We start from the raw sequence: 16,030 nt of genomic DNA, 5'->3' as shown, positions 1-16,030 counted from the left end.
CTTAGTGTTTAACTTGTGTCTTTCATAAGATGTGAAGCCCCACATTCTGGTTCCATTTCTGACAGTTATAAGGAGCACTGCTCGTGAACAGCATCATTTCTTATGATTGACATCTGTAGGGTGTGAATAGCACTGTAAGGCAGGAATGACAAGTTCAGATTTCAAAGTGACAGGCTGTTTACAGAGTGATGGATGAGGCTGTGTCTGAGCACGCATGTGGTACACCGACTTGACGTGAAGCTAGGGTGATGATGGGAACGGTACTGACAATTTGAAGGAGGGTGAATTTGTGATTCTTTCAGAACTTTGTCTCTTTCTATCAAGACCCAATCTATGATGATCTTTCTCAGAGGCTGAACATGGTAAATTATACTCAACTGTGAACATGTTTAATCTGCTTGCTGCTCAGGCCTAAACTCCATCATCATTGATACCTTTTACATGTTGTTGAGTTTGAAATGGTAACTCGATCGGTCAGTGTTAAGAATGGTTTTTATGTATTTTCATCATGGAGAGATATTGGTGTGAAGTTTTCTTTTAACATAATACCTTGTGCTACAAAGCTTTGCTGGCACCATGGCTCGCACTGGGAAGAATTACCTCTTGTATATTATGAAAAGGTCCATGTGAATTCACAAGTGACCTTAATCGGGCCTGGAGTTTTATTTTAGATGAAGTTCTGAACTATATATTCACTAATTTCATTGCACAACTCTGGAGGTTTTCTGGTGTTTGAGTGTGAATTGGGAAAATCTCCGTCATTCCAATGAACTCCCCCTTCCTCTAAGTTGGTGAATAATAATATCCTTTACTTCTTTGTATTTGAGGCTCCATTAAGATCTTCAACTCTGGACCTCAGACTCAGCAAACATATCCACTTCTCTTCCTGTCAGGCTCCGTGGAAAGTGTGCCTGGAAAAGAGGCTGCAGCTTTCACAGGCCACAGACAGACACTTGCTGACTACAGGATTCCATTAGCTTTCTCCTGTCAATGACAGCCTGCTCTCCAAACAGGCCTGTGTTCCAGCTGATATCCTTCCTATGTTGCTCACAAAACCAGGCCTGATGTCGCCCACCATGCCTGCAGGACGCCCTTGATCTCAGAGACATCACTTCTGGGTTCTTTTTATAGAAGTCTAGATTTCATCTCCATAGGATCTGTCCAACGAGCCAATAAATTTAATGATTTTGAACTCTCCGTTTGTTCTCCTAGACGTATGGCGCTTTTCCTGTTATGCCTTCCTGAGACAGTTCGGACTTAGTCTCATTGCTGGGTAAGCTCTTCAATACCTAGATAAGAATCTTTATATTTAATGGAATTTGCTCATAAAACTAGAATGGTTTCTACATTTTGCCTGATATTTAAATACACTAATAAGTATATAATTATTTTTCCTTTACTAAAATTCTCATATTTATTTCAATTTCTTCATCATTGAGTAAGTTATAAAACCAAATCCCAGCTACATAAAAATCACCTGCTGTAGTTTAGGTGGAACAGTGTTTTATCTCGGATGTATGGGAAGGAGTGTTACGTTTTCTCATACAGCGCATGATCTCTATGTGTTAAATAAGAAAATCTGACTAACAGTGGTCAAGGCTTATGTTTAACGTGGCAAAGACTAGACACAGTGGGCATTAGAAATCAGGATTGTATTAAACAAAACCCCTGGATTATTTCCAAGATTTGACCAGCATACGACTAGCTGAGGCACGAAGAATTGGAGGAGGTGCCATTTGCCTCCAATCTTCTGCTGACCCCCACAGTTAAGCTTACATTTGATAGACTTTTGCTTAGGCTTTGACATTTATTGCTTCTCTCAGCAGTTTGGGATTCTAGGAGACATAGAAATAGCTTCATAAATTTGTTCTTCCTGATTTAGATTTTTACACTGCTTTGATTGACAGTCAAGTGTGGGTTTGTATGGTGTAGCAAATGTGTAGTTCATGATACAAGTATTGTCTGTCCTCTTTCCCCACCCTACACCTTCTGAGTGTGCTTGTATACATCATCGTGTCCTTCATGACAAGTGTTTGGGGGTGATTTTAGTTTCACTGAGGGATTGTGGTTAAATTTTCCCAAGGAATGCTCAAACATACCACAAGGGCACATGCTCAACTATGTTCATAGCAGCATTATTTGTTATAGCCAGAACCTGGAAACAACCTAGATGCCCTTCAACTTAAGAATGGATAAATAAAATGTGGTACATACACACAATGGAGTACTTACTACTCAGCAAAGAAAAACAATGACATCATGAAATTTTCAGGCAAATGGATGGAACTAGAAAAAATGATCCTGAGTGAGGTAACCCAGACTCAGAAAGACAAACATGGTATGTCTGAGTCACTCATAAGTGGATTCTAGATGTAAAGCAAAGTATAACCATACTGCAACTCACAACTCCAGGGAGGCTTCCTAGCAAAGAGGACCCTGAGAAAGACACAGGGATCGCCCAACGACAGAGAAATGGATGAGATTACATGAGCAAACTGGGGATGGGGGTGGGTAATGGGGGGCAAGGGTTGGGGGAAAGAGAGCTTAGGGGAGCAGGAGGTACCAGCTGGATCAGGAGCAGAGTGGGAGAACGAGGAGGGAGATACCAATGATGAATGAAGATCCCAGGGGAATAGGAAGAAGCAGAGTGCTAGAGAGGGCCCCAGAAATCCACAAAGATACCTCCACTGTAGACTACTGGCAATGATCGAGAGAGTGCCTGAGCTGACCTGCTCTGGTGATCGAATGGCAGAAAACCCTGGCTGTCATGATAGAACTCTCATCCAGTGTCTGATGGAAGCAGATGTTGAGATCCAAGGCCGAGACCCAGGTGGAGCTCCAGGAGTCCAATTGGCGAGAGAGAGAAGGGATTGTATGAGCGAGAGATATTGAGACCATGATTGAAAAAAGCACAGGGACAAATAGCCAAACTAGTGGAAATGCATGAACTGTGAACCAATAGCTGAGGAGCCCCCATGGAACGGGATCAGGCCCTCTGGATAACTGAGACAGTTGATTAGCTTGAACTGTTTGGGAGGCCCCCAGGCAGTGGAGCCGGGACATGTCCTTGGTGCATGGGCTGGCTTTTTGGAGCCTGGGGCCTATGTTGGGACACGTTCCTTAGCCTTGGTGTAGGGAGGAGGGAACTGGAACTGCCTTGCCTGAGTCTACCAGGCTGGGCTGACTCCCCAGGGGAGACCTTGCCTTGGAGGAGGTGGGAATGGGGGGGTGGATTGAGAGGGAGGGCTGGGGGGGGTGGGAGAAGGGAGGACAGGGGAATATGTGGCTGATAGGTGAAATTAAGTTAATTATAAAATAAAAATACATATAAAAAATTTTCCTTGAAGACAGTTTCCTTAAAAGAACTCAGCTTCTTCTGTCTGAATCCATCAAAGGGGTCACATGCCACAGGCTAACTTTGAGGGCATCATCGGCACTAGACAATGAATTCACCACTCTACAAAACTGAAATAGAGACTACTTTAGCTCAATAGCAGAAACTGAGCAAAAACATGTCTCAAATTTTCTCTGTGCAGACCCATCACATCAGCAGAGCAGAAACCACAGATGCATAGAAACCACAGTGCATTACATTATATACCCCATAATCATATGATTCTAATACCTCAGATAAACTATGTGTCCATAAACAGCCTTGAACTCCTGACCCTCCTGCCTCCCTCCCCAGAGACTGTAGGAATGGACTCCCCAAACCAGTGGACCACTGTTCTGAAGGGAAGTCTCTCTAGCCCCAACAGCTTTGTTTGGTGTGGTATGTAGAACTCTGTATAATGTTGTGGACAACATCAGAGCTGGCTGTGGTGGATCTCTTACTCATTACATGACCTGCGTAGTTATGAGTTTCTTAGAGCCATGACGCGCTGTCTCTAGTTCATTGTGACTTGTCATAGGGCTCTTCTGTAGATGGTCCTCAGAGAAATTTTAAACACTGGTGATACTGAATAGCTTTAGGCATGAAAATAACTCATTGGTGCCACTATCAATTTATTTAAACCCAAAGTAACAAAGATTTACAAAAATATTGTCAGTCACAGAATCCAACTTTTAAAAAGCAATTTGTCATTCCCTTTCAATAATAAGATTATAGATGATGAGATTGCAAATATAGCAATACTTCTTGTCTGAGGAAGGTATTTGGGGATGCCTCTGTGTTTTTTCTAATTGATTTCTGTTTCTAATGGGACAGTTTGTATTTATTTTGATTATTCTTTGTGGGCAGTTATGGGCTATGGAAATAACAGTCATTTCCTATTGTTTTAATTTTCTCTCCCTTTTAAAAATCTATGTACCGTTTCTACTTTATTGGATGGGGATGTAGCCTAGAAGGTATCAGGCCTTGGGTTTGATTTCTAGTATACTGAAACTGGATTTGTTGTCACACACCTCTCCCAAAACACCTTGCCCCTAGGAAGTGGAGGTGGGAGGATGACTGAGTACAAGGACGTACTTGGTTACAAGTGATTTGGGCTCCACCACTGAGACTGTATCTCAAAAAAAAGGAACAAAGCAAACAAAAGGCTTTCTGATCTGCTTAGGAGATACAAAAGACATATGTGTATTTATTAAGAATATAATTCAGCCGGGCGGTGGTGGCGCACGCCTTTAATCCCAGCACTCGGGAGGCAGAGCCAGGTGGATCTCTGTGAGTTCGAGGCCAGCCTGGGCTACCAAGTGAGTTCCAGGAAAAGGCGCAAAACTACACAGAGAAACCCTGTCTCGAAAAACCAAAAAAAAAAAAAAAAAAAGAGAATATAATTCATACCAGACCCAGAACAAACAAAAGTGTACATGCATTAATTTACACAACCTAACACTCCACAAGGTGGGTATTTTTTCTCTTGTGCTACACCCAGAAGACTAAGGGATCAGACAAACTGTGAGACAATAGATACTAGTCACATAGAAAAATCAGATTTGCAACAGTATGAACATTCAGTTCATCACTGTATGGAGAGCCTCAAAAGAAGTAAGTCCAGTCTGGAAGGCTCTGGGGATTAATGTATGGTGCTAAACTAGATTCCAGAGGTGTAGTGAGTCTTCCTAAGGATGTGTGTTCTCTTCATGCTGTCCCACATAGTTCTTTTCTCTTTATTCACCACAGGTGCAGAGTAGGCATAAATACAGTTGTACGTATATGTTTTTGCTGATTGCAATGAAATGAGACCCACACATGGTTTTCTTAGACTGTTTCTCTCTTAGTGAGTTACACGTTTTCTCTCTTGGCATTCCTTTAGAAGCTGTCTCTTGTTGCTCTAAGTTGGATAAAGTTCGCATTATCTACTTTCATTAACTCTTACCCAAATCTCCAGGAGAATGAAAAGGCAGAAGCACAACCCTTGTTGAAGGTTTAAAGGGCCTGCAGTTCTTCTTGCCCAATCTTCAGGCCAGGGAATTTTCTGCAAGATGAGTTTTTACAGCGGGACTGAGAAGTTTGTACACATCCTTTTGAAATTGTGTGTGAGAAAGAAAACAATTCTGTGAGAAAGTTACCAATATTAAAGTGTTATTTCTTATCTTTGGGGACTACTGTTAGAAAACAGAATAGAGTGTCTCTGCTTGCTGTCTTGTTCTGGTTTATTGACTTTCACTACATTATAGAAAAAGAAAGTGCAACACACAGTATAGAGGTCCACTTAGCAATATTATTTTTGTATGTTATGTGGTAAAGAGCTTCATATTGATAATTTTTGAAGTTATTTATGTGTTAGTAATGAAGAAGGATATTGGCAATGTCTGTAGAATATGGAAAACTAAACTCTACATTTGTTTATATTTTATTTAATACCCCAATCTTTCTGTTTGTTTAATGATAATGAAAGTTTGTTAAGTATGACTATTTTATTAGAATTTTAGATACTAATATTTTATTTTATGTATTTGTGTCTGTGTGCATGGGTGTGTTTGTAGATCAAGTGCCTGCAGTACCCACAGAGGTCAAAAGAGGGCATCAGATCCTCCGGAAATGGAGTTACAGACTTGAGAGTGTCTGGAGTAAGTGCTAGGAAAGAAACTCAGGTCCTCTGTGAGAGAACCAAGTGCTCTTAATCTCTGAGCCATCTCCCAAGCCACTATTTCATTGATTTAAAAACTGTATTTTAAGATAGCATCATGGAGCCCAGGTTGACTTCAAGTTCCCCTTACAGCCAAGAATAACCATTAATTGTTGCTTCTCCTGCATCTGCATCCTGAATGCCTAGTGTAAGTATGTCTGTTTATTAAGGGAATTATTTTAATTTCAGTACACTTTTATTTGAATAAACTTCAGAATGGCTTAAACTTGAAGCCTAATTTATTTCTATTTATATAGAACCTTAAAAGTTTCCTTCTCGTATATGTAATTTTGTAGTCAGTTTTGCCTCTGAAGGGCCTTTAATTGTGGCTTTTGTATAGAATAGAATTCTGACCACTTTATTTACATCTAGTCATGTAGACAACGTTTGTTCACTTGGAATTAATTAGTCAGAGCAGGCCTTATGGAAGTTTGTGGAAATTTAAGGCTTCTTATTTCTTTTAAGTTCTTTAAATTTGCTTTTATTGAACATGAACACACTCATTCAACCAATGGTGATTTAATATCTTCATGTCACAAAACTAGAGAATTTTCTACACTTTTATATTTATAAAGATTTTTGTCATTCTTGGTATAACTATAAGTCCAAGGCTTTCAATCCTAAATTAATTACAATTAAACTCAGTTAAAACACCCTTCATGAGGAGATTATTTTCTTATGATTTCAAATGAAGTTATTATTTCACAGGAGGTGATTTTTCTGATCCCCACTTACTCATGAGGAAGTATGGGTAAGTTCAGGGAGATTGGACAGGGCTGGAGTTCTGGTTCCTACACAATGATGGAAACTTTAATTGAAAACTTGTCTTTAACTGGCATTAAAACCAGTAAATGGTTCCAGCAAGCAGCCTTTGGAATGCCTCGCTGATTAATCAAAACTCTCACATCATAGGGCACCTCATTCCACACTGACTGAGTCTGTCAGTCTGACAAGGATTTAATTTCATAAAAGCTTCCATAAAATGAATAATTTGCAATTCAAAATTGAGTTCACCTTTTCTAATTAGGTGAAATTACAGTTGCATATTATAATTAAAGGTTATGTGACAGACAGGAGTGTTTATTTGGACTATATCAGATTACTTCTCCAGGATTCTGAATGTTGTAGCTTCTCTTCTGCAGAGCATGAGATTTTAAACCTTCTGAAAAATACCCATTTTTACTTAGAAGGAGAGTAACTACCTCACTGTAGACTCAACATGTAGCTGTGACTATCTAATTATGTGGACCCTATTCAAATGTATCTTTACTATCCTGCACACAGGTATTGATAGCAGACTATTTCCTCTTTAAATGAGTGCATGATGTCTCTCAGAGAATCTATGAAATCCATCACTATACTTCAAACTGACTTACTGTGATACAACTTAATAATGACTTTGCAGAAGCCTCAATCACACATCACAGCTGTGTTAGAGCACTGCTGCTCAAGAGCTTCACTGAAGAGCACGGATGTGCAAGATTTTACTCCCCAGTGCAAAACTAAGAAAGAGTATGAGTAAGTACTTCAACCAAAGTCGTGATCTTAGACCTTGGTTTTCCTCTCCTTCCCCCTTTTGCAAGAATTGAGCAGGGGAGATGAGCTGTGTTTGTGTAGGATTTAGGACTTGTTCACCTGGAGCACAAAGTGAAGGTTGGCCTCCCCATGTAAAACGGGACAACACCTGCACTGTGGTAAGGATTTGGGTTAATTGTTATGACTCTCTACAATATCATATTGATTCTTTTGCTCCCAGGAAGCTTTGCTTTATCTTTGCTGGAAAGACAACATGCGACTCAGACTTTGGCTTCTACCAAAGTTAAATGTTTAAGGTAATTTATCTCTTATTCTATTAAAATTAAACAGCACAGATTTTTTTCCAAAATATTTTCTGTACTTGTACTGTGTACTTGGTGAGAAACTAATTCAGCTTTACCTAACTCTCATCCCTCTAGTCCCTTATGGTATTATCATTATTTTACTTTTAGTTCATAAAATAGATTTATCTTGAGTTCAGATGATAACCAGCTCAAATAAGAAAAAAAAACTATGAAATTCATTGCCGATTTTGATTTTCATGTTAAAATGTATCCATCTCAATAGTTAAATATGTTGAATTATCAAAATATATTAACTTATATCTAACATAGATTTGAGGGAATAAGATGAATAGCGCACATACATTTTTAAATCTGTAGCAATGAGGACAATGTGTTTGTGTGCAATGGACATTGGTTGTGTATACATCACATACAGTGCAGTGCACACGTCTCACCCAACATTAGGCAAAAGTGCTATAAATGTTTTCAAAGGTCATGGTACTTTTTTGGTTTTTGTTTTCTTATCATAAAGTCCTTGATGTGTTGTTACAGTGTAACTATCAAGTCACTAATTCCTCCAAGTGTTTCAGAATGGTTTGTAGACTATTTTCATATATGATTGTCACAATAGCTATGCTATTGCAATCACTATTCCCTGTGACACCTCTCCCTATAATCCAAAAGCTTTAGGTGTAAATGAGCAGCTACTTTTTCTAAACGTGTTTCTGGCAACATAACCAGGGATTGTTGTGATAATATGAATTCTGAGGTAACTAGACTATGAAGATACTTTGTCTTCTCTAGTTCAGAGATTTATGTAACATTGCTAAACAAATTATTGTGTATACATTAATCAGTTATTGTCATTGGACTCTGGTGTCACTTCTTTATAATTGGTTGCATGTATCTACAGAACAGTCTCACTTGATTCCTAAAAGATTAACTCCTACTTAGAATTTTATTGAATGTCTTTTTATGTCTTACTTATTTTTGCAATCCATTGGTTGTAGCTAGAGTTTTCCTGCCTTGTCCACAGTCAGGACAAATCTCTCTCACCCACCAGTCCCACAGCTGCTCAGACCCAACCAAGTAAACACAGAGACTTATATTGCTTACAAACTGTATGACCGTGGCAGCCTTCTTGCTAACTCTTCTTATAGCTTAAATTAATTCATTTCCATAAATCTATACCTTGCCAAGTGGCTCGTGGTTTACCAGCATCTTCACATGCTTCTTGTCCTGGTGGCGGCTGGCAGTGTCTCTGACTCAGCCTTCCACTTCCCAGCTTTATTCTTCTCCTTGTCCCGCCTATACTTCCTCCTGCCTGACTACTGGCCAGTGTTTTATTTACTAACCAATCAGAGCAACACATTTGCCATACAGAACATCCCACAGCAATTGGTGGTAATGATAATAAATATAGGAATTATCTTATTTTGCTCAGACACAGTGACATACTAGGGTCTGAGTTTTGAGAGAGTTACACTTTAATTCCTGCTATTTTGCAGCTTTAAGTTCATGTCCAGATTGTTAAAGAACATGTGTCATTTTGATTTTCCCAACGTGTTTAGGTTAGGCTTTTGTCTATATAGAGAGTGCACCATGAGCAAATACTTTGGTTTGAGTTGCTGGGTGATACTGACTCTGGGAAACAGAATTCTCAAAGACTTGGTTACCTGCAGATCTACTTTGTGTCACTGTACTGTCACTGTGGTCTGGCAAGTGGAATGGCAAGTGGAAACAAGGGTCAGAAGAAGACTCCTGAGGCCACGTTCTCCTCTGGATATTGAAGTTGTCTGGAGAACACTTAAGTTTGTTATTGAAGAAGAGATACCAGTTCTGACAGAGCAATTAAAAGGTCATAGGTTCTAAAGTACAGGAGGGGGTATTATGTGAAGCAAGACACAGCACTGCACCAGCTCTTACCAACCCACATGAGATGTGTGTGTGTGGAGTCCCACCAGATGCGGGGAAGTAGCAGGAACCAAAACCATTCTCAAAACTCTTGATATCCTTTGGGATGCTGTGTTTCTTATTCTTAAGATAACACATAACAGATTGACAGGTAAGTAGATAGATAGATAACAAGCTGTACTAGATAACAGAGAGGTAATTGATACATAGATTGATATATGAAAGGTAGATAGATGATAGATGAATAGACAGAGACAATCTTCAATACCTATCTATCTATATATCTATCATTATCTATTTGTCTATCTATCGTGTACCATCTATCTATCTATCTATCTATCTATCTATCTATCTATCTATCTATCATCTATCAATCATCTATCTGTCTATCTATCTATCATCTATCAATCATCTATCTATCTATCTATCTATCTATCTATCTATCTATCTATCTATCTAACATCTACTTACTTATCCATCCATCATCTATCTATAAAATCTATATCATCTGCCACCTATTTGTTGCTACGATAATATAACTGACAAGAGACACTTCATGAAGTAAGAGTTCATGTTGGCTTACCTTGGCATTATTCACCTTGGCATGGAGCACACAGCACAGAAACTTGAGGTGGTTGAACTCACTATATCAGTAGTCAGGAAACAGAAAAAGATGCATGCTTGTTCTCAGCTTGACTTTTCCTTTTTATCCAGATAGGCAGGGGCCACAAGCCTCGGGCTGGTGCTACCAACTTTAGAGCAGCTTTTCTCACTTGCATTAACCTAAAGCAGAAAAGTCTTCACAGGTATGGAGCAGCATGTGACTCTAGCTCTGCCAAGTCAGCAGTAAGTGTGAACTGTTATAATATTTATGCATATAGAGTTATAAATTAGTTTTTATATAAAATATTGCTTTTTGTGAGACATTTTCAGCATTAAAAGGTTAATCTTTCCACGAATGTCAGTTGCTTACAGTATTTAAAACAAAAGAGACTGGATATGATAGATCTATAATCCTAGCACTTGGATCACTGAAGTTGGAGGATCCTGAGGTGCAGGCTAGGCTGTGCTGCACAGGAGGATCAAGGCCAGCTTGAACTGCACGGTGATATCCTGATATAACTAAAGTCAAAGATATAAGGCAGACATGGCAGCTTATGCTCAGAGTTCTCAGTACTTGGGTGGCTGAGGCAAAAAGATTGCCCTGAGTTTGGGGCCAGATTAGGCCACAGATGGAGACTTTGTCTAAAATAACACCTCTCTAAACCAGCATAGTTCCTAACTATGTTCTAAATATTTGTTCTCATACCCACAGTTGAATGTAGTCCTCACCCCTTATCAAGAAAATTTAACTTTGCAACAGAGACCATTAGAAAAAAAAAAAAGACAGCCAATCAAAGTGCAGAATTGTGGATCCTAGTCCCATTAGATATATCTATAAAACATGCCCACACCTAAGGTTCAGGGAACACTGTGGAAGAGGTGGTGGAAACATTGTAAGTGTAAGGATCAGGGAGTTTGCTATGAGACTGTGACTCCTAGGACTATCAGAAGGGACATCCTTAAAATCTCAGCAACATGACTGCCAAAGCATGAGATGAACAAGGATAACACCAATAAATGTGCCAAACTTGATGGAGAAAAGCCCATGAGGCTTCAACTCTACACAAAGAACTATAGACAACTGAGGAAAACTGGGAGCAGGAGAGGTGGACCTCCCCAGGGAAGAGTATACCAATCGGTTGTCCAGTGCCAAATGGTCAGACCTGAAAATACAAGGACAAGTAACATTGTATGGACTCAGTTGGTTATATTTAGGAATATAATATCCATATCCATTCATGCAATAACAATTAATGAAAAAAGTGACCATGAATTTGAATGAGAGCAAGGATGGATGTTGTGGAAAGGTTTGGAGGGAGGAGAAATGATGTAATGATATTATAACCTCAAAAAAAAGTAAAATAAAGCCAAAATAAAAGAAAAAAACAAAAACAAACAAAAGCAACAGCACAAGTGTTGGAGACACAGCTCAGCGGTTAAGGGTGTGCTGAACATGGGCAGTCCCTAGACTCTGTCCCCAGTCCCACCAGAAAAGGATTTACTTGAAATAAACTAAATTTGTTTACTTTGCCAAATTTATAAATTTGTCTTCATTAATAATATAATTATTATACATAAACAAATTTATTTACATTTTATCATCTTAGAAGTTTTAGTGCTGTAATTCTAACACCAATTATTAAGAACATTGAGCAGTGTTTTGGAAAATATGTTTATAAATCTTAAACTTGAATTTATATAGAGTTCTTAATTCTTAAGATGAGATATTTAGGTTTGAATTCATATTATTTCATATTTTGAAACTTCTTCCCACATACAAGACTGGCTGCCATAGTAATCACCCTACTGTTCAGCCCTATGAAGAGATATTCCATTCATTACAGACCTTTCTGCACCTTTGAGCACACGGTCTCTGAACACTGAAACAAGCTGTGCTGGTTATACTTATTAATTTCATTGTGATTGTAAGAAGGAAGATGGTGACTCAGGTTGTCTTCCAAAGACAAGAAATTGAATAATACAGTAGTTCATAAGAATGCAAGGAGCCAGAACCTCACACTGGCTTGCTTTCTGATGTGGATAACAAGGACTACACAGATAGTTATTGAACAGGTGCTGAGTGCAAAGGTGTCAACACTGCCCTCTAAGAACCTATCGTTTAAATAGGGAAGGTCAATAATGTTAAACACTGATTATGGATGGATACAATGTATCAAGTAATAGAATAATTGCACACTGCTATAATCTCTATATGTGCAGATCAGGTCTTACCAGGTTTTAATCTTCTGACGAATGTCATGGAGAGGAAGAGTTCACAGGAGCTGTAGAGGACAGAGCAGAGTTAACCACGTGCTTCCTGTGGCCCACACATTTAATGCTCTCCTCTTGAGTTCTCTTCAGTATCTTTTTCTTATGCTCATCATTAAGGTCATCTTCCTTCCCATGCTTAGTTTCTGGCTTGACAGTTTTTTTTTAAATTTTTTTTTCTTAGCAACATCATTTGAAAAGGAAGTCCATTGATTCTTGAGTGGTCATGCTTTGCTGGAGGCACAGCACTGTAAAGTCCCTCCACATACCATCAATCACTCTATCCTGCTGCCATGGTGAGCTATCAAAAGCAGGAGTCTGATCCAGTATTTCTGCTGCTTAGTGGCCTGCTAAGTACTGTTACCATCTAAAACACACCTATAGTACTTACATTTAAGATCAGGACCTGGTTTTCTCTTTGCCTCCCATCTACCATTTTACTGGTACCTTTTCAGACTGGATCTAACTAGAGTTTTCATATCAGCTTGCCCTTTCTTGTGCAGTGAATGTGTCCATGTTGGGCTTTCCAGGAACCTGTTATACTACTTTAGTTAGTTCTACCATGTCTGTCATCAAGGGCTCACAGAATCCCTCCTCACTCAGTACTCCATAAAATTGTGCTTTTTGTCACTGGGCTGTGATAGAGGCTCCCAAGACCATACATTCCTTACTCATCTCACTTATTTCCATGTGGTGATATTTTATTTGTATTTAGTAAATAAAGCTTGCCTGGAGGTCAGAGGAAATAGCAAGCCATTTTAACTAAGCAAAGAAGTTGGGCAACAGTAGCACACACCCTTAATCCTATCACTTGGCAGGCAGGATCTCTATGTGTTCAAGTTCACACTAGAAACAGAACCAGGTGTGGTGGCACACACCTTAAATACCAAAACTGGTTAACCATGGAGGTCTGGAGGTCTGAACAGACAGACAGGAAGTGACAGAGCTGGGTAGGAAGAGGGAGTGATGTAGCTGAACAGAGAGAGCAAATCAGATGGCAGAACAGCAAGGCATATAGGCGTGGGTAGACAGGAAGCAGATTGCATTTGGAAGCTGCAGAGTTAATGAGGTAAGGTTGGCTGGTGGCTTTCCCTATTTCCCTGATCTCTAAGGCTTTCACCCCTATATTTGGCTCCATGTTTTTCATTTAATAAGACCATTTAGAAATTCATCTACATTTCTGCTTCATACCAAACTTAAATTTTAGCTTTAGAAAATTATACATTTATGTCTGTGTATGTATTTGTGGGTTTTTTGTGTATGCACGTGTATGAGTATATGTGTGTATATGTGTGTGTATGTTTTTGTGTTTATGTGTGTGTATTTATATTTATGTGTGTGTATTTGTGTTTGTGTATGTATATTTGTGTTTATGTGTATATATGTGTGTATGTGTGTATATTTGTGTTTATGTGTGTGTATTTATTTTTATGTTGTGTGTGTTTGTGTGTATATGTGTGTGTATGTGTGTGTGTGTGTGTGTGTGTGTGTGTGTGTGTGTGTGTGTATGTGTGTGTGTACCAGAGCCCGTAGAAGGGAAGTCAGAGGACAACCATTGAGAATGGACTTTTTCCTCTCACCACATGGATTCTGAGGATCAAACTCAAATTGTCAAGTTTATCACCTTCACCTACTGTACCGTTTTGCTGTCCTTTAACCTCATTTGATTAGAAAATAGTTTAAACTTTGGTGAATTCCAATATATCTCTGTGGTTCCTTTCTCTTTTGCAGTACTAAATACTGTCTCTGATGGGAATCTTGCTTCATGAATTTTGAATTATTGTCTTTACACTTTGGATGATGAAGACCCACAGTGACCTGGGCTGCTAACATTGTCTGAACTGCCCCTTTCTCTGCCTTTGCTTATTTCCTTGAACACATGTCAACCCACTTTCAGCTGGAGACTTAAGTCCTTCTCTGTCCTGTCCCTGTAGGGAGAATGACACACCCATTCTTGAGTCATACTCCCAGTTTTGGTGTCTGGGATACTACTACTTTCTTACCCTAGCACACTCAGCACAGAAGCCTGTAATTACTTCCCTCCAGTGTGAGTCCTCCAGTGAAATCTGCACTCTCTGTAGGAATACTATTAAGTTCAGAATTGTGTCCAATTAATCTTTCTCAAAAACATACTTTGCTACACCTGTGTGATTTATTTGAAAATAGAAAAGTGCTTCTGTTTTTGACTCTAATTCTATCGTGAGTGAGAACAGACTGAAGTCTAGAATAAAAGTCCTGCCCTTGCCTTGGGCTTTCTCTTGCTTTCTTTCATTTCTTGTTGCTTTCAACTGGTTCAGCTCAGCTATGCAAACAGAGCAGAGGCAAACACACAGCATCTCTCCAAGGAGCTGAACTAAATATACAAATGAAACCAAATGTTAGAATAAAAACCGTAATTTTCACAATGAGCCCCATCCACATTGTCTGTGGTCTTTGGATCTAACAGTGAGGACTGCAGCAACAGCCGATAGCCTCCCCACACTTGGCCAGGTTTTCAGCTCATGACCAACTACATGAAGACAAATATACTTCTCCAGTCAATCACAGAAGGCAGCCCCTTCTCCTCTGTGTTTCTTGTGCTCACATCTATGCAGGACACAGCTGATGAATCTCTCTTGGTTCTTACTGTAAGAGTGTCCCACTTTGTCTGGCAGCGAGTCTTTGCCACCTGCAAGTGACTTTGGCTTCTTTGTCACTTTAACAAACTCTGAACAATGGGATTTTCTTGTTTTCACTGAAGCTGTGTTCTTTTGTTTCCACAAGGTTACAGTTTAAAGAGAGCTAGTCCTTGGAATATCACTATGTGTGTGACAAATCATGAAAACAGTGGACCAACATCTAGAAAGGAGACTGTAGCCAAGAGTTTAGATAAATAGAATGCTATTGAAGAGAATTTTGTGACGATAAAGCTATTTAAACTTAGAATTTGCTCTCTGAATATTTAGATAAGACCCTACTTCCCTATCCTCCAGGAGCAGTTATTACTTCTGTGTACTAGTTTGTATTGAAAACATTTCTCATTTCCTATGTACTATGAAACTAACATTGTCTCTTTCCTTGACACACAAAACCGTTGGAAGCTTGGGGCAAATATTATTAATCATTTTGCATTATTCCACTCCAAGCTTAACTTGGAAGCAAATAATAAATGCTTGTGCTGAATACCAGACTAATCTCTGGGGCAGCATTGGGGTTTGCTTAGTTATTTCTCTGTATGTTAGACTTCATCTAATTCTTACAGATATCATGGAAGGGAAGAATCTCTATTCCATGTACCAGTGAAAAATAGAGACAAAAAATAGTAATAAGTAGTAACTTACCCAAGACCCCAAAAGGGATGTAGTGCCAAATCTC

General features: G+C 39.1%; 1 long non-coding RNA gene across 1 annotated transcript; it reads left to right on the top strand.

Moving 5' to 3' along the window:
- The first annotated feature begins 639 nt into the window (after positions 1-639).
- LOC128105732 (uncharacterized) lies at positions 640-7,906 on the top strand. Its single transcript, XR_008216470.1, has 4 exons — positions 640-1,273; positions 5,929-6,219; positions 7,356-7,589; positions 7,828-7,906. It is a non-coding gene; the product is annotated as an uncharacterized LOC128105732 (long non-coding RNA).
- Positions 7,907-16,030: the final 8,124 nt, after the last annotated feature.

Source organism: Peromyscus californicus, unplaced genomic scaffold (genome assembly GCF_007827085.1).
Source record: "Peromyscus californicus insignis strain IS unplaced genomic scaffold, ASM782708v3 Scaffold_9__1_contigs__length_137607984, whole genome shotgun sequence".
NCBI classification, from domain to species: domain Eukaryota; kingdom Metazoa; phylum Chordata; class Mammalia; order Rodentia; family Cricetidae; genus Peromyscus; species Peromyscus californicus.
This window is presented reverse-complemented; position numbering and strand designations above follow the sequence as displayed.